Source organism: Felis catus, chromosome C2 (genome assembly GCF_018350175.1).
Source record: "Felis catus isolate Fca126 chromosome C2, F.catus_Fca126_mat1.0, whole genome shotgun sequence".
Lineage (NCBI taxonomy): Eukaryota > Metazoa > Chordata > Mammalia > Carnivora > Felidae > Felis > Felis catus.
In genome coordinates, this window is record NC_058376.1 from 14,208,918 (window position 1) to 14,228,273 (window position 19,356).

At 37.3% G+C, this 19,356-nt stretch overlaps 1 long non-coding RNA gene across 1 annotated transcript in view; it reads left to right on the plus strand.

Annotated features, from left to right (window-relative positions):
• LOC123379878 overlaps positions 1-10,808 on the plus strand; it is a 35,093-nt gene extending 24,285 nt beyond the window's left edge. Inside the window, exon 3 of the long non-coding RNA XR_006584848.1 lies at positions 9,178-10,808. This is a non-coding gene — a long non-coding RNA (uncharacterized LOC123379878). The remainder of the gene's footprint in view (positions 1-9,177) is intronic.
• Positions 10,809-19,356: the final 8,548 nt, after the last annotated feature.

Genomic DNA, 19,356 nt, shown 5'->3' on the forward strand with positions numbered 1-19,356 from the left:
AATGGGAAGAACAAATTACAAAACATTTCTCACAGGACTCTTGAAAATAACATGGGCTAAGACGTGTGGAAGTGCTTTATAATCAAATACAATTGTTAATATTTGTGGTTATTTTAGCCATTATTGTTGAAATTTATGTCCTTGTCTCTATATTAAGATAATAAAAATGGAATATTATAATTGGAAGGATCTTCAGTATTATCAAATCTAATGATTCTTTGTCTTTAATTCCTTAATTAATTCATTTTCTCACTTATTCTTTCATTTATTAAACCTTCATTTGCTTTGTGCATCCATTGAATCACACATTGGGCCAGGTCTTAGGGATAAATAAACAAAATAAAAGTCCTTTCTGGGAAGCAAATGAAATTCAGTAAGGAAAGTAGACAAAACAAAAATTATAGTATGATATGCAGGGATTATGATAAGGTAAGGATCAGGTTATGACCTCAGAGAAGGGGTATGTGGATCAAATTATGGGAATCTTAGAGGGCCTCCTAGAGAAGGGGAAGTCTGTGTTGAGTCTCAAATGATGAGTCAGATTTTGCTAGAAGTTATTCTGGTGGGAGTATGTCTTAGGCATTTGAAGCAACTTATAGGAAATGTGGAATTAATCTTTGGTATTCCGGAAAGCACTGTGGAGAGAGGCTAATGAAGAGAGAGTGTTTTCAAATATGTTTTAATAGCATGGACTTGGGTGATGTCAGTGGCCTTCAAGGCTGATGATTGGCTTGATATACCTTTTCAATAACAGCAAATTATACTGAAACTTTACAACAAATTTGGAATCTCCAAATAATGAGCTCAGCTCATTTTATGCAAATTACTGTGGTGATGAGAAGCAGAGTCAGACTGAAGTAAGCCATACCCATTTCTCACAGTATGGGAGAGTCCCAGGTGTGTGGGTGACATTCATGTGTGAAAAAGTTCCTACCACAATTTACTGATCCTGAAACCGTGGGCTGCTACTTTTATGGAAACTCATATAGAGGCTGTGGCTATGTACCTAGTTATGGCTGTGAATGGAGCTACAGAGGACCGAATTGTGGATACAGTTCAAGATATGGCTGTGGATTTGGATCCAGATATGGCTGTGGATATGGTCCTGGCCATTTTGCTACAGATGTTATTTTTCTTACTGTTAGCACAAGCATATCCTTTGCCTCTGAAGTGATTCTTCTAAGTAATATCTATGTCAAGTCTTTGTCTGACAAGGCTACGTCCATCTTAGAACTAGGTTATTACTTACTTGAAACCACTTAGGCATAAATAAGTGTTATCATGAATAGAAGCTGAGTGACCAGTTGTTCCACATTGAGCTGAAGATTGGAGATCTGAGTTGGATTATTTTTCAAAAGAAACTCTGTATTTCCTGATTCTTTATTATGAACTCTCTCTGGGAAGAAAATCACACTTCCCATTCCCATCAATATGATTCTTTGGATCCTTTTGTTTGTTTGTTTGAATCATTATTATCTTGGGCAATATACATTACAGATGAATCTTACGTTTTCCATTGGTTCAACCCAAACACTGATCCGTATACATTTATTTTCAGTAATTTGTGGTTGATTATTCTTTTTATCCCATATCAACATACTTCTACACAAACAGGGAAATTAATTTGGCAGTGAAATCTAAAATAGATATTAAGAAGGACAGCTGAAAAGTTTGGTGAATACTCTGAAAGAGAACATGTGGTCTTAACTTTGAACAACAAATTTCTCCTATGTTTAGGGATATTGTGGGATATATAGCAGTATTGCAAGAGGGCATGGGGACGGTGTTTAGGATCCAAAGTAATTTTGAACAAGAATAGCAAACCTGGAGGACTTATGCTTTCAGGAATATTGAAACTTATTATGGGTCTATAGCAGTTAATTACTGTATTATTATCTGAGTGCCAAATTGGCTCAGATATAGAGAAATATGCAAATGAAAGGAAAGAGAGTTCAGAAGCAGGGCATCCCATGTATGGTTTTCCATTGTGACAAAAATGACTCTGTGTGAGGTTTAAAGATTATTTTTTCTAATAAATGGTACTGATCATTGAATATCCGTATTTTTGAGAAAGAAACTAACCCTTATCTTAAGCCACACACAAAAGTCTGTTAAAAAGAAGCATAGATCTAAATGTGAAAGGTGAAATGAGAGATTTCTGACACAAACATTGGAGAATATCTTCAAGATCTTGGAGTAGGCAAAAATTTCTTTAAAAAAGTGTAAAACATCAAGGAAAAATGGATATGTTGGGCTATCAAAATAAGTTGAGAACTTTTGTTTAATCAAAAACATCCACTAAGAGAGTAAAAGGAAAGCTATAGGCTGGAAGAAGACATTTACAGTATCTATTTACATTTGATGAAGGACTTGTATCCAAAATACATAGAGAATTATACATTTATAAGGAAAAAATACATTCTAGTAGAAAAATGAATACAAGACTTGGATACTTCACCAAAGAGGATATAAATAGCCAATAAACATTTTATTTATTTATTTATTTATTTATTTATTTATTTATTTATTATTTTTTTATTTTTTTATTTTTTTTGCATTTGGTTTTTTTTTAAACAATTTATTATTATTTTTTGTAATTTACGTCCAAGTTAGTTAGCATATAGTGCAACAATGATTTCAGGAGTAGATTCCTTAATGCCCCTTACCCATTTAGCCCATCCCCCCTCCTACAACCCCTCAGCAAACCTCTGTTCTCTATATTTAAGAGTCTCCTATGTTTTGTCCCCCTCCCTGTTTTTATATTACTTTTGCTTCCCTTCCCTTATCGTCATCTGTTTTGAATCTTAAAGTCCTCATATGAGTGAAGTCATATGATATTTGTCTTTCTCTGACTGACTAATTTTGCTTAGCATAATACCCTCTAGTTCTATCTGTGCAGTTGCAAATGGCAAGATTTCATTCTTTTTGATTGCCGAGTAATACTCCATTGCATATATATATACCCCATCTTCTTTATCCATTCATCCATCAATGGATATTTGGGTTCTTTCCATATTTTGGCTATTGTTGATAGTACTTCTATAAACATTGGGGTGTGTGTGCCCCTTCAAGGCAGCATACTTATATCCCTTGGATAAATACCTAGTAGTGCAATTGCTGGATTATAGGGTGGTTATATTTTTAATTTTTTGTGGAACCTCCATACTGTTTTCCAGAGTGGCTGTGCCAGTTTGCATTCCCACCAGCAGTGCCAAAGAGATCCTCTTTCTCCACATCCTCACCAACATCTGTTGTTGCCTGAATTGTTAATGTTAGCCATTCTGACAGGTGTGAGGTGGTATCTCATGGTGGTTTTGATTTGTATTTCCCCGCTGATGAGTGATGTGGAGCATTTTTTCATGTGTCAGTTGGCCATCTGGATGTCTTCTTTGGAGAAGTGTCTATTCATGTCTTTTGCCCATTTCTTCACTGGATTATTTGTTTTTTGGGTGTTGAATTTGATAAGTTCTTTATAGATTTTGGATACTAACCCTTTATCTGATGTGTAATTTGCAAATATCTTCTCCCATTCTGTTGGATGCCATTTAGTTTTGCTGATTGTTTCCTTCACTGTGCAGAAGCTTTTTATTTTGATGAGGTTTCAATAGTTCATTTTTGCTGTTGTTTCCCTTGCCTCCAGAGATGTGTTGAGTAACAAGTTGCTGTGGCCAAGATCAAAGAGGTTTTTGCCTGCTTTCTCCTAGAGGATTTTGATGGCTTCCTGTCTTGCATTGAGGTCTTTCATCCATTTTGAGTTTATTTTTGTGTATGGTGTAAGAAAGTGGTCCAGGTTCATTTTTCTGCATGTCACTGTCCAGTTTTCCCAGCACCATTTGCTGAAGAGACCGTCTTTCTTGCTTTGTCAAAGATGAGTTGGCCATACATTGAGGGGTCCTTTCCTGAGTTCTCTATTCTGTTCCATTGATTTGAGTTTCTGTTTTTGTGCCATAGCCAATAAACATTTTAAAAGGTATTTGTCTTCACTAGTCATTAGAGATATGCAAATTGAAACTACAATGTCATATTATTACATGTCAACCAAAATGGCAAAACTATAAAAGACAATATCAAGTGTTACTAAAGATATGGATAAATGGCACTACCACTTAACTTCCAGAAGGATCTATATTGGTACAACAATTTTGGAAAATTGCTTGGAATTAATTTTTAAAATGAGCCTATTCATAGCTTATGATCAAGTATTTCTACTCTTGACTATTCCCCAAAGAAATACATACCTACGTTTATCAAAGGACATACACAGGAATGTTCCTGGTGGCCTTATTTTTAATAGCCAACACATGAAACAACTCAAATGTTCATCAACAAAATGCACAAATGAAACGTCTTTTCATAAAGTGATATACTGTGAAGAAATGAGAAAGAACTCATGCCTTTGATATATACAAAATGAAAAAAACTACACAAATGCAGTGATGAACAAAGGAAGTCAGTCACAAACCGATGGATGGGTGTAATTCCACCTGTGTAATATTTAAAAACAGACAAAATTAATTTATGATATGAAGAGTTGGGATACTGGTTGTACTTTTTGTTCTCCTTTTTGGGAAGAGAATTGGGGCAGTAACTAGGAGGATGTATGAGAGGGTCTCTGAAAATTTGATTTTGTTATATTTTTGGATCTAGACAATGGTCACTCAGTTGTGCTCACTTTGTGAGATGTTGTTGAGCAGCACACTTTGATTCTGTACTTTTCTGCATGCATGTTTTACTACAATGTAAGGTTTGTAAATATTCTGCCATCTGTCTCATAAAGGATTTATCTCTGGCCAACTATCTACTCATTAACGACCATTCATTATGCCATGTCTGTTCTCTATTTGCAAACTTTCTCCCTTTCTCTCTTTCTTTTAATATGCACAGTAATTTAGTTCTCTTTGTAGCCATCATCCAGGATGCTTCTGGGTTCTTACTTTTCTCTACTAAAAATAAAAACTGTCTACAAGGTTGCATTTCTAAATCAAGGAACATTTATTTCCTGGAGATGAATTCTGTCTACTTCTCCATCTCCTGGAGATGTGGAATTAATTACACCGCATTTTTATTTGTATTTCCCTTTGGGAAGTAGCATTCAGGAGAGGCACAGGGAAGATTTTCATTTTTACTTAGTAAGATTCATGATAGAATGATTTAAGTTAAATAGGTATAGACATGGATTAGAGCAAGACACCATGTGGGGTGCCTGGGTGGCTCAGTAGGTTGAGCTGCAGACTGTTGATGTCAGCTCAGTTCGTGATCCCAGGATCCTGGGATCCAGTTCCGTGTTGAGCTCCATGCTGAGTGTGGAGCCAGCTAGGGATTCTCTCTCTCCCTCTCTCTTTCTCCCTCTCTCTGTCCCTCTCCCTTGCTTGCTCTCTCTTGCTCTCTCAAATAACAAAGAAACAAAACAAAATAAGATGCTATGGAGAGCAATGAGGAGGGTATAAGGGAAATGATATGTTATAATCATGTGATATTTGTGATACTCTGATTCATAAGAAAACATTGATTACCACTAAGATCTCCTGTTATAAGAAAGAATGATTTCAGTTCATTAAAATTGGACATTTCAGAGCCTAAACCTAATGACATATAATGATTAAAAATCCAGAATCTGGCATAAACATTCTTGATTTTGACGTTCTAATCTTCTCTCTGTCATTTACTTGATTTGCGATCTTGGAAAATTTATTTTCTTGTCTAAATTGTATTTGAAGAGATAAATTATAGGGAATAATAGTGCCTTTTATAAGAGTGTTGTGAAAATTAAGTGTAGCTTTATAGAGTAGGGTTTATTATATTCTAAGAGTTAATTATCAAAATGTCATCAAAATCATTTGTTGGTAATAGACTTTCAAGGAAGAATTGCAACTACTCACAATCAAACATATAGAAATATTTCCAAATAAGATGTCATCTCAGAATAAAAATTGTTTATACCTTAGTTACTGAACTCCAAAGTGTTATATGACACCAGACTACTTTCATTATATTTTAAATAGTAAATAATTATTTAAAGCATTTCAGGAAAAAAAAAGGCCACTAAAAGTAAGATATTATATTTCCATGGTTTGGCTCTTTTGATTTTCTGTTTCTTCATAAAATAATATAGTAATTATTTCAAGACATCAGTTACATTTGACAATTAGTTCGATTATAATGATCTTAATGAGAATATTGAATACTTAAGCAGAGTAGTAAGATTGAATACACTTCACTTAACTTGCAAGGGAATGAATAGTAAAGAAGCGAACAAAATTTGTATGGGCTACTGTTTTAAGAAGCTTCATGGTCAAGAGAAACAGGGAGACTAATAGTCATTGATGATATAGGGTGAAGAGGAACTTCCAAAACATTATATCTGGAAACATAAGACTAAAATATATATTCTTCAATGTTGCAACTCCCTGGGGCTTTGCTCATGTACTAATAATCTATTGCTATGTAACTATAGCCTTAGAAGCCTAAAACAATATATATTCACTATCTGCCAGTTGGTCAGAAGGTTGGGAACAACTTAACTGGGACTCTGGTCAGGGTCTCACGAGGCTAAAATCAAGTTGTTGGTCAACCAACTGGAGGCTGAACTAGAAAGATCTAAGTGAAAGTTTCTTCAGGTTTTGGGCAGACTTCATCTCCTTAATGCTGTAGAATTCATTCCTGTCATTTGGTTCTTCAAATCCAGGAATGGAGAGATAGGGTGGAGAGAAAGAGAGAGAGAGAGAGAGATGTGAATGCTGCATTGGATTAGTCAGGTATACCTAGGATGATCTCCTTTTTGATTAACTTAAAGGCAACATTTAGAGACCTTGATTACATCAGCAAACCCTTCACTTTTGCTATATGAGGTGACCCAATCCTGGAATGATATCCCATCATTTTTATGATGTTCTAACTGGTTAGAAGAATATTTCAGCTCCCGCCTCTACGCAGGGTGAGGGGATTATAAAAGAGCGAAAACCAGTTGATGAGAGTCACAAGGGCCATCTTAGAGTTCTGTTGGCCGTGGCCTGCCATCTTATATATGATCTATGTTTAACAACAGCTTGTTGCTTATTAAGACAACAAACTGAATTAATTAAGAATACTGTTATTATAAAACTACTTGAGAGAGAAGGAATGTGAGGGAAAAAATGCAGAAAAATACTTGGCCTCAGGAAGAAATGAAGGAAGATGCCTACCTTGTGATGGATAAAAATTATCAAAATTTACCAGTCATGATTGAACAATAAAGAATTTTTACAAATAGCTGAGAACTTGAAGCTTTGTCTTTGCTTGAGTATTTTTGATCTTTGGTACTATACTAAAAACAAACAACAAAAAAGAAAAAAAAGGACAGAAAAAAAGAGAGAAAATTCCTGCAGTGATTCCACTTTTTCTCTCTCTATTCTCCTTTAGTGTGATTTAATGTTTATAAGAGAGCAAAAGTGGAAGAAATACAATAGGTGTGTGAGCCATTCACAGTGACCTACTTGCAAAACAAACTAATTATATCATTAAAATAAAAATAACAGATGACCACGATATGGGAAATACCAGGAAATAATTCAGTGTTAAATTATCAGATATGTTGAATATTGGCATTTGAAAATGGAAGCATGGACAATTGCTTTAGATTCTAGAATAAAAAGAAGCCTGTTTCATAGTATTTAAAATGGTAGGAATGGGAGAGAGCAGGACACAGTGTCCTTGGGATGTATTTGAAGACTGTGGGGTACTGCATTTCATTTGCTTTGTCCAACTCAAGAGGCTATAACCATAATGAATAAGTGGAAGATTCAAGGGGTTAGACTTATTGAGATAAGAAATCCCTCTAAAAATTAGTTCTGCCTGAAAAGCAGATTGGCAGTGTGCTTGGTTCCCATCCCTGAAGGTATTAAAGCAGCCCAAGGCCGCAGTTTGTAGACATGTTGCGGACAGAATTCCAGAATCGAGGAGAGAAGCAGGACTAAGTGTTCTCTCAAGTGCCTTCTTACTGTAGCACTCTGGGATTCTGTACGTGCAGCACAGCATTGAAATACGAAGGCTTGGGGAGAATGATGGTGCTGAATCTAGAAACAGAAAAAAAATGTGATGCAGGGAGAGGTCAAATCGTAGTAGTTAGTTAGGAACCCCATCCCATTATGGAGAGATACCTTCTAGCATTGAATAACTTTGAGATCTAAAGTAGGAAGCAGATTGTGTGTGTGTGTGTGTGTGTGTGTGTGTGTGTGTGTGTGCGCACTTTGTGGAAATCTAAAAATTCACCTCTGTGGGCCAAACACTATTTTAGATTCTGAGCTATAAATATTTATTTATCGATGTTTACGAAATATGTGTTGAACTGTACCAGGGGCTGTGGATTCAATGGTATAAGATAAAGTTTTAGACTCTAAAGAGTTCTCACTCTGGTATACAGGGGAGATAAAAAGATCACAGATTCCATTTTATATCAAAAATAAAACTTCTTAAATAGCACTTACTAGAGGCCAGGTGCTACTCTAAGGGGTTTACAGATACTAACTTAAATTCTCCTCAACAACTTTAAGAAGTAGATATTGCCATTATAGTCTTTTTATACATGAGGAAACTGAGGCACAGAGAGGTAAAGAGAATTGCCCAAGATGCTAGAGCTAGGAAGTGGAGAATTCGAAGCTAGGCTCCATGTTTTTAGAGTGCCACACCAAGAGGCCTCTTTTGAAGAGGTGTGTGGCCAGCCTGCCTCAGCTTGTGAGGGGTTAACTATGTGTGACTCTTCCCAAGCCCACACTGGGGACATCATGTTGCTAGTTTAAAGTTGGCTAAGATGGAAATAGTTATTCATTTTGTTTTCTGGTGAAACAGTTTACCAGCCCCCACTAGCAGCTTACAGTACAGATGACATGATTGCTCTGAAAGTTACACATGGGGTGTTTTGGGAGAAAAAAACTTAAAAGAGAGGCATCGAAATCAGACATGATGGGGAATGAGAAGTTCAGGACGCCTGAATTCATTCTTTTTTTTTTTTTTTCTTTTTCCTTCCAAGTTTTTATTTAAATTCCAGTTGGTTAACATACAGTGCAATATTAGTTTCAGGTATAGGATTTAGTGATTCATTCTGGAAGGATGAATGGGAGGCAGACTATCAGATGACTGGGGAAATGACCGTATAGGCCAAAGAAGGGAAAAGGAATCAATAAGGTATCATCTTATTGACAGGAGTTTGGCCTTTTCTGCGACAGCCAGATTTAGGAGCGACAGTCCCAGGTTTCTCTTACAAATGCTCTCACAGACTGAGTGTCTCGGAATGCCTGGCTAGAAGATGTCATATCAGCCGATCTGCAATAGTCAGCAGGACCTCCCTTGTCAACACGAAAGTGGGAACAGAGAAAGATCGCGTCAGGCAAGAGTGTTGCATCGAAATCCACAAAAATGACTCTGAGAGGAAACCAGCGTAGACAATATTTCCATCAGGAATCCTAAGTACCTTGGGTACTATTTGTTGTTGAATGCTGAGGGGCTCTGGAGAGGTTGGGACTATTTCTGAATAAATGAATGAATATTCCTGGAAACTAGCTATCTCTTTGTTATGACAAGTCTTCAGTAAGAGACTGGGAAATCATCTTGTATGATGTGGATCGGGAGAATCATCTCTGGATCTGGAAGTTATTGGGTAACTACTTGTGAGCGGGGAGACTTTGGGAAAAGGGCATTCTCCTTCAGTTTCATTTTTCTCCTTGATGTGAAGCTGGGATTCAAACAATTGCTGTCTCCTTCACAATATTTTTTTTACTGGGACCAAATAATTTTGTTTTTTTATTTATAAAGTCACTGTGCAATGTAAGCATATAGAGATATTTCTGTTGGAGAATATTTCTTTGTTTGAGAGAATGGCTCATTAGTTTCTTTCTTTCTTTTTTTCCCCCAATAGTTTCTTGATTTAGCACTGATGGCTTTTGGTAAATTGCCACGAGGTAAAAAGTATACTTAGTATCAGTACAGTCTTTCCCTTCATGTGTACTATACATAATAATGTTCCTATGTCATTATTTAGCAGGCCACAACTATTCGTATCAAGGTTAATGAACTCTGAATTATGTCACGATGCCAAGCCTAGTAACATACTGCATAGCATTTGTTTTTGGCAATAAATTATTGTACAATGTGCTCCAGGCAATGTGTGGTAAAGCTTCTATAGCTGGTTTATTGTCTGAATGTTTGGTCTTGCTTGTTTCATTCATTCGAAAAATATTAAGATCCTTTTGTAATAAGATGTCCAGACTTTAGTATATCAATTTGAAAACATATAAGGATATAGTACAGCGAGATCAGTAGAGTTGTCACCAGCAAATATTGATTAGTTGTATTTTGGGGGGACTTAAGTGTTTTGAGGATAAAATTGTTGAGTAAGGAATTAAAATTCAATAAGAAGATGGAGGCTTATGTTGATAAATGCTCCAGAGGAGGTTAAATAATACCAAGATCTGTTTAGTACCCAGGCAGTAAGCCACCCTTGGTGACCTACTGAGAGTACTAGCTTTAAAGTGCTAATAGGGGATGGAATGCAAACTGAAATTAATTGAAAAAACTAATAGGTAAGAGGAAGTCCACCTTCTGGGCACAGCCCACATTTGAAGAAGTTTCATTGGGAAGGAAAGCAGGGAGGTAGAGTGAATGCTGGACCAGCCGCAGGGTTAAGGACTAATGCCTAAAATATTGATGGAAACTTGAAGGTCTGTGAACCCATGTTTTTCCTACATACGTCCTCCCAATTCTTAACATTGTACCTGGAGCCAGCTACATAATTTGAAGGCTCAGTGCAAACTGAAATTGTGATACCCCTTGTTTAAAAAGCTGAAAAGTAAATCTTTTTTCCTGTATCCTGTGGTCTCTTTTGACATGTTGCGGTTGCTTTTTGTTCACTCTTTAATGTCATGTGCTCTTGGGCACAGGGATACCTACTGAGGGAGGCTAGCCTCTCACAGAGCCTAGACCCCAACCTCTCCCATGCCTGTGCCCAGGCTCCCATGGAGGGAGGGGCAGAAGGTGGCAGCAGCCACTGGGTGGGACTGGGACAGTAGAAAACTGAGGAGGCATTTGGGGAGGGAGTAGGTGGTGGGAGGTGGGACTTCATATGAGAAGACACCACAAGTCCCTAGTCCCATTGTTCCAGCAGAGTTCACTTACAAACCACAAATTCAAAGACAGAAGTAGTAAGGACCTGCGTAGGTTGGCCTGACTGTGCTTCATATATAGCGTGTACTCAGTCCATGTGGGATAAATTGAATTGATTTGTTTAGTGACTATCTCTTGAAGAATCCAATTAAACTTGTGTCAGTAAACATCATCATTCTAGACTTGTCTGGGGAGAAGGCAGGCCAGACTTTGCCATGGGATGGGATCATAAAATTTTAAAGGATCACATGTGTATGGGAGATTTTGGGGGTAGGGTTGGAATGGCCACAGATACTCATGCTGGAAGTCCAAGCTTCAAGATGGCTTTTACTTTCTGGCTTAATTCTGTATGGTCACAATTAAAGTTAATATACTTTTACATAGGCTTAAAATCCAGAATTAAAGCACTTATAAACAGCCATATTCATTCTCTCCTACATCCAAGTCTTTTGTTCAGGAAGAAGAATAGTAAGCAATTCTGATGTCAAGGGGCAAAACCTTGAGGAATAGGTAATAATCGTACTTTGTTCATTGAGGGATGGAAGGCTCAGTGCAAACAGAGTAGTTTGAAGTCACAGAAATATAGTTAAAGTTGAGTTGCATTTGGTGTATACAAATCTGTGAGGGTCAAAACACAATGTATGAAATGACCTACTAATATAAAATAGAAAGTTTATGGAGGTTGACAATTTATGAAATACATATATTGGCATTTTGATTTTTAATGAGATCTAATTTATTGGATTCTGACTTTTTTTCAAGGTCAAACGTAAGCAGTATAGAATTTGAAGTCAAATAAGTAAGTTATATCTCTATCATTATACAAGTATGTGATTCTGGCCAAGTCACTTAAAAAAAATTTTTTTTAATGTTTATTTATTGTTGAGAGACAGAGAGAGACAGAGCATGAGCATGGGAGAGGCAGAGAGAGGAGGAGACACAGAATCCAAAGCAGGCTCCAGGCTGTGATCTGTTAGCACAGAGCCTGATGCGGGGCTCAAACCCACAAACGGTGAGATCATGACCTGAGCTGAAGTCGGACGCTTAACCGACTGAGCCACCCAGGCGCCCCCCCACCCCCCACCAAGTCACTTTTTTAAATGTGAACACAGTAATATTGTTTTGTATAAAATGAGAATAATGATAATAAGAATAGTCTTGCCTAACATGGATTAACACACACGTACATAACATACAAGCCCATATGTACACATGCACATACAATGTAAAAGTCACTGAATTTAATTAGAGGACGAAACACATATTTTGGTCTATGTAAGGTCATGAGTCACATGAAAGATCGGTTTTTTAGTAGAACCGGAGTGATGAAAAAGAAGTCAATTTTATTCCAGGCTCATTATTAACTGGAGATAAACCCCGGTTAAGAGCAAACCTAAGACTTCCTGACAGAATTGGAATGCCTAGTGAACTGAGCTCATTTGAAGCAAATTATTATGTGACTGAGTAGGCAGACTTCATGTTTCTCATCCACCTCTGACTGTATGTAAAGTTCTGAGACCGTGAGTACCATTCAGGCTTGCAGAACCATCCTGCACCTGCTCTCCCCCTCTCATATACTTACACCTCATTGACATTTTCACCCCCTAAACGCCAGGGACTGCTACTGCTCTGGAGACTCCTGTAGAGGCTGCGGATGCGGCTGTGACTATGGCCGTGTCTGTGGGCACGGATATGGGATATGGATCTGGCTATGGCTGTGGCCCAACGGGTCAAGCCCTGGTTCTGGCTGCAGTTGCCACGCCTCCCATTCATTTTGCTGCAGGAGATGCTTATTCCTTGCTGTTAGAAAATCACTACCGGAGCATCCTTTGCTGCTAAAGTGGCAGTAGGAAATCTGTTCCAAGGAGTAGTCATTGACGACTTTTATTCCTGTGAATGTTTTTGTCCTAGATGGGCTTTAAGGTCGATGGAAGAAAGAAGATAAAATTCCAATTGTTTTCTGAAATTTAACTCTTCCATCTCATGGTTTCTTTCCACACCGTAGCCTTGGCCACAAGTACTAATGCTCCACATTTGGGCAAATCAGTTCCCCAGTGAAATGCTCGTTTGAATCTAGTAAGTCTGTCACCAGTTTTAAGTCATCAGTGAGTACAGATTTTGAAAGTTCCCTGTCTTTTTTTTTTTTTTTTCCTTTCCTGTGATGTTATGGGGTTTTCCAAACAGTTCTCAAAACTTTTTCTTCAATAATTTACTGTTAGTGATTAATCACATCTACAGTAACAAAAACCTCACCCACTTGTGTCTACATATGCACAGAAATCAGAGTTGTGTTTATGGAGAATGAAACTGGTAGTGTCTTGTTGAATTGTCTGGAAGAGGGACAAATACGAGCTGAGCGAATGCAGGGTAGATGTCACGTAGGTCTGAGTGGAGTATCGACACCAGTAAAGGGGAAGAAGTGATAGACTTCTGAACCCATCTGGAGGTCAAATCTCTGAATTCTGGGTATAATGAGGGGGAAGATAGAAGGAAGGGAAGCTTAGTGGAAATGTATGCTTAGAATATCTAGATTCGTGTGCCACTTGTGTGGCACGAGTCGGTTGAGCATCTGACTCTTGATCTCAGCTCAGGTCATGATCTCAAGCTTCATGAGATTGACCCCAGTGTTGGGCTCTGTGCTGACAGTGCAGAGCCTCCCTGAGATCCTCTCTCTCCCCCTCTCTCTCTGCCCCTACTCACCTTGCATGTGCTCTCTCTATCTCTCTCAAAAATAAATAAACATTAAAAAAATTAGAAAAATATATAGTCTTCTGGATACTCAGCAGTGTAGAAAGGAGTTGTTATCTAGTTTAGAGACTAAGGAAAGAGATGAAAAGCTTGTATTAATGGTAGATATTGTGGATAATCTATCTATCATCTATCTATCTATCTATCTATCTATCTATCTATCTATCTATCATCTATGTATCTATACCATCATCATCATCTATCTGTCTTTCTATCATCTATCTATTTATCATCTAAATGGACCCACTTCTCAGTGAATTCATAATCTCATGTAGGAGAAATATGGTAAGATTGACAATAGAATGAAGTGATTATTTTTATGGTTATATGCCATAGGAGATATACAATACAATGTGGTTATTTAGTAGTGTGAGAGTCAGGATTGTTCCAAGCAGAGGGGACGCTTGAGTTGAGGCCTGAGGCACGAATAGGACTTGGCCAGGCAGAAAGGAGAGCAGGACGAGCAATCTTCATATGCATTTATGATCACTGCTGGGGGAAGTGTAATCACGAAGCAGATCTGGAGAGGAATTCCCAGGCTTTCCCTCCTCTCCTAAGAGCATCTAGACAGCAGATATACATGAACAGGAGAGGGCAGGGCCAGGAAGAGCATAGGCTGATGAGCCTACCAGCAGAAGACTAAGAAGACGTGGCTGATACTCATCTGCTGTGTGACTTCAGACTAGTGACATAATCACTCTGATCCTCAGCTTTTTTCTGCAAACACTTGCATGTCAGGTAGATGCTCTATTCATTCCATAAGCATATGATAATGCATTGAGATAACGTGTAAAGACACTTTACAAAATACAATGTAGATGGACTGGTTAGCAGAGATTTTCCATTGTTTAATGAGAGTTTAGAGAAGAAGATTTTTTTGTGATTAGAAGCTAGAAAAAATTGTATTATGAGGGGGAATTTATATTCATCACAGATTATGGGAATCTCTAGAATGTGTTTCACATGGATATTGAGGATTCAGTGTTTAATAAATCTTTAATCTTGACTGAAATCTCTTATTACAAGATGATACTTAATCAAGCTATCTAAACAGACATAGTCCTAAAAATTAAGTACATTTCTGGGGCGCCCGGGTGGCTCAGGCGGTTAAGCCGTCGACTTCTGTTCAGGTGATGATCTCACAGTTCCTGGGTTGGAGCCCTGTGTCAGGCTCTGTGCTGACAGCTTGGAGCCTGGGGCCTGCTTCAGATTCTGTGTCTCCCTCTCACTCTGCCCTTCTCCTGCTCACACTGTGTCTCTCTTAAAGATAAATAAACATTAAAAAAAAATTAAGTACATTTCTACTATGGACTGATCTTTTGACTCTTCTGGAATTTCAAAAAACCCACATCACCTTTTTATATGGTATGTACTTAAACATGTTCCCAAAGGATATGCTTTGTAAATACAATATTGAATCGTTCTCTAATTGCTGAACTTGAAAATATGCGTGATATCATATCCAATGATATTATGTTGACACTGTGGTTTTAGTAACAAATTACCATACAAAATAGTTAATTCAGGGTGTAAAAATGCCCCTAGGAGAGTAATTTATGTCCCTAGGGGTTTGCTGTTTCATCATGAAGATGTTTTTAATTACAGCATATATATATATATATATATATATATATATATATATATATATATATATACATATATATATATTAGAACCTATGCTGTTTTTAATTACAGCATATATATACATACATATATATATATACATATGTATATACATATGTATATATGTATACATATATATGTATGTATACATATGCATATTAGAACCTATTCCAAACTACAAAGTTATTATGTTAAGTGCAGACACAATCAGCATTTCTGCACAAATAAGTATAGATATTTGAAAAACAATTATTTTATGAGAACTTAAAACTATGATGTGAGAAAAATAAGATGAAGGGAATAACATTTATTGAGAACAATTCCTACCTAAAGCACTGAATAGGCATGAAACAAAGAAAACAATTCTGTAATGTGCTCAGACCCAATTTTAGAAAGAAGAAACTAGTGTTCAGAGGATTTAAGCATATATCCAAATCTTTTAAAGCTTATATGTGGCACACCAATATTTGAACATATGTTTGAATTAATCCCTCCATTTTTTTTATTGGAGAGATATTAAGTACAAATTACTGAAAGGCATTGTACTCAGAGCTGGTCATTCAGGGATGCACAGAATAGAGATTGTCTTTTTCATCATGGATCAGTATCCAGCATTGTGAATGGAAAGGTATTGAAAATAATGCAATATAGATGGAACAATGTTTCAATAATCTAGGGGTATTTTTGCATGAAAGAAGGTGTTGGCAGTGACCCTGAAAAGAAAATGGTCTATTCTAAAGAATTTGTGAAGCACAATTTATAATTTTGAATTTCAAGGATGAAAGATAAGGAAAGAAACTGAAGGTAAGTGGAATGGAATGTATTTTCTTTAAGTTTATTATTAAGGTGAAACATAGAGAGTGATCAGATTAGACCAGTGGAAAATATTCAAAAAAGAAAAAATGAAGGCTTATTGACTGAAGAAAAAATATTTATTAATAGAAGTTCTCAAAAAGTGAAATTGACAGTTTTGTAAAGATCCCTGTTGAAGGTTGTCAATGAAGTTCTGAATCGCCACTCTTCCCCTTGCCCTTGATGTTCGAATATTCAGTACAATGAATGATCTTTCATAGTTTGTACTCCTTTCCAACTTGGATTTAATAGTTGTTATAGTAAATTTAAATTTTGTATTGTTTGATTCTGAAAATGGTGATTTAAGTAAAATCTAGACAAGTAAGATAAGCTAAAAACTCTTCCACAAATAAACAAACAAACAAAATCCCACTTTTTTGTAAGATTAGCCAAAATATCTTCCACAAACAAAACCCCACTTTTTATGACTATATATATATATATATATATATATATATATATATATATATTTAAAGGTGTGTTTGTTTATTTTGAGAGACAGAGGGAGAGGGAGAGGGAGAGGGAGAGGGAGAGAGAGAGAGAGAGAGAGAGAGAGAGAGAGAGAGAGAGAGAGAGAGAGACTGTGAGCACATGCATAAAAGCCAGTGGGGAAGGGGCAGAGAGAGAGAAAGAGAGATTGAGAGAGAGAAAGAGAATCCCAAACAGGCTTCATGCTGTCAGCACAGATCCTGACACGGGGTTGAACTCACAAACCATGAGATCATGACCTGAGCTGAAGCCACACACTTAACTGACTGAGACATCCAGGCACCCCTATGATTGCATATTGTTTATAGAAAGGTCAGATGTTTGATATAGAATAAGAAGAAAGGGTATATTTGGATTTATACACTTACAGGTATAGAAGCTTATGTGTAGATGCATAACTATAAACCAGAGTTTCTAGATCCCAGTACTGTTGATATTTTGGACCAGCTATTTCATTGTTGTTGGGGCTGTTCTGTGCCCTGAAGAATTTGCAGCATCCCCAGTTTCTACCACTACATGCCAGTAGCATCCAACCACACCCAAGCCTTGACAGTTGACCACCTGTCTAGATATTGTCAATTGTCTCCAAGATTCCAAGAGGCAAAATCACTCACAGGTTGACAACTACTGATACGGATGGGCTAATAGGTTCATAGTTTGTTTCTCTTGTGGTGTGGAAAGTGGATGAGTAGAGACAGTAGAGACAGTTAAAATGTAGGATGGCCCAGAGAGAACCACTAGATCTCCTTCTTTTGAGGAGTCTCTTTATATGTGCAGATGCTTAATCCTGGGATAAGAATGTGTGACCGTCTTTGCAAATTCCCAGTTCCCAAGACAGCACCTTGGTTGTGGCATGTGCTTACTTAGTGTCTGTGGAATTCAGCTAAGTTGCTGAAGGAATGTTTCGCAAACAAAGCAGTCAACACAAATGCATAAGTTATTTACAAACTATTGTAATTTTAGAACTATGTGCAGAGATGAGAAAAACTCAATTAGAAAAATAATGGGATTCTGGTTAGGTCAAGTGAAAATTTAATATATTTCCCCTGGAAGATGGGATGCAGGTAAATAGATTTGTAGGCTTGTTCTTTGGATTAAATACAGTGTTAGAATTTTTAGGGCTACAGAGTTTCTGGGACTAAAAAGCTGGGAAGGACTATGTATGCAAGGACCAAAGCACTGGAGGTCCTGATATTGTTTCTTTAACCCTCCACATCCTGCAGGCGGGGTGTGTGGTCTTCCTAAGTTTGCTTCAATAACCAGTTGTCTTTATAATTTACATATATATATTTTAAAAGTTTATTTATTTATTTTGAAAGAGAGAGAGAGATAAAGCATAAGTGGGAGAGGGGCAGAGAGAGATGAGAGCGAGAATCCCAAGCAGGCTCCACACTGTCAGCACAGAGTCTGAAGTGGGGCCCGAACTCACGAACCAAACCAGGAGATCAAGACTTGAGTGGAAATCAGACGCTTAACCAACTGAGCCACCCAGGTGACCATAGAGTTTATATTCTTTTAAATGGAAGTTTACGGAGTTTAAATGCGAGTCCTTCTGAGATGGCAATTGAATGCAAGTGCAAAAGGAGGCAATAGAATAGGTATTTTCCCATTTGCTTGATTCCAACAAGATGTACCTACATGAGGAGTGTCATTGACAGTGGACTACCCCGTGGAAGAAACAAGGTGAGAAGGAAAGGCTGGGCAAGACATGATGCTGAGTCCTGCAGAGCACCTCATTTTCTGCTATGTTCTAAATCTTTTTCTGAAATGTCAAGAACTTGGAGCAAGTGTCCTTCTGATCACTTGCCACCAACCAAACCTAACCGGATCACCGTATGGAAAATCATACAGGATAACAAGTCTGAGGGAGGGGCCAGGGAGGGAAAAAAGGAGTCTGGGGAATTCTGAAAATCAGTATTCAACTCTAGTCTTTACTGTATTATGGATAGGGATGAATTTTGTAATTTTTTGGTGATAGGGATGCAGAATTGAGGTTCCTTGAAAGGTATATTTTTCCCATGAATTCTTTGCTTATCCCAGTCACTTTTAGGATATCAGAAGGATATTTTGCTGTGGAGTGCTGAGTTGTGTTGCACATGGAATTTTGTAATTGAGGTAATGTATGGATGGTATTGAGGTTATACACACACACACACACACACACACACACGTATGTATGTGTGTGTATCTATACATCTACACGTATGTATATATGTATCTGATCCAAGTGCTAATTATAGGTGTCTTCTTGAAAAATGACAGTGGTTCAGCTGAGGCTATGAAAATCATCAAAAAATTAGAGAAAATAGGGAAAGAAGTCATACATAGTAGACATTTCTGGAATGTGGTAGAAATTTGAAGGCTAAAAATAAACAAGCAAGTGCTATTTTCTGTATCCTGGTCATTTAAAAAAAAGTATTTATTTACTTTGAGAGAAAGAGAGAGAGACAGTGTGAGTCGGGGAGGGGCAGAGAGAGAGGAGAAAGAGAATCCCAAGCAGGCTTCGTGCTG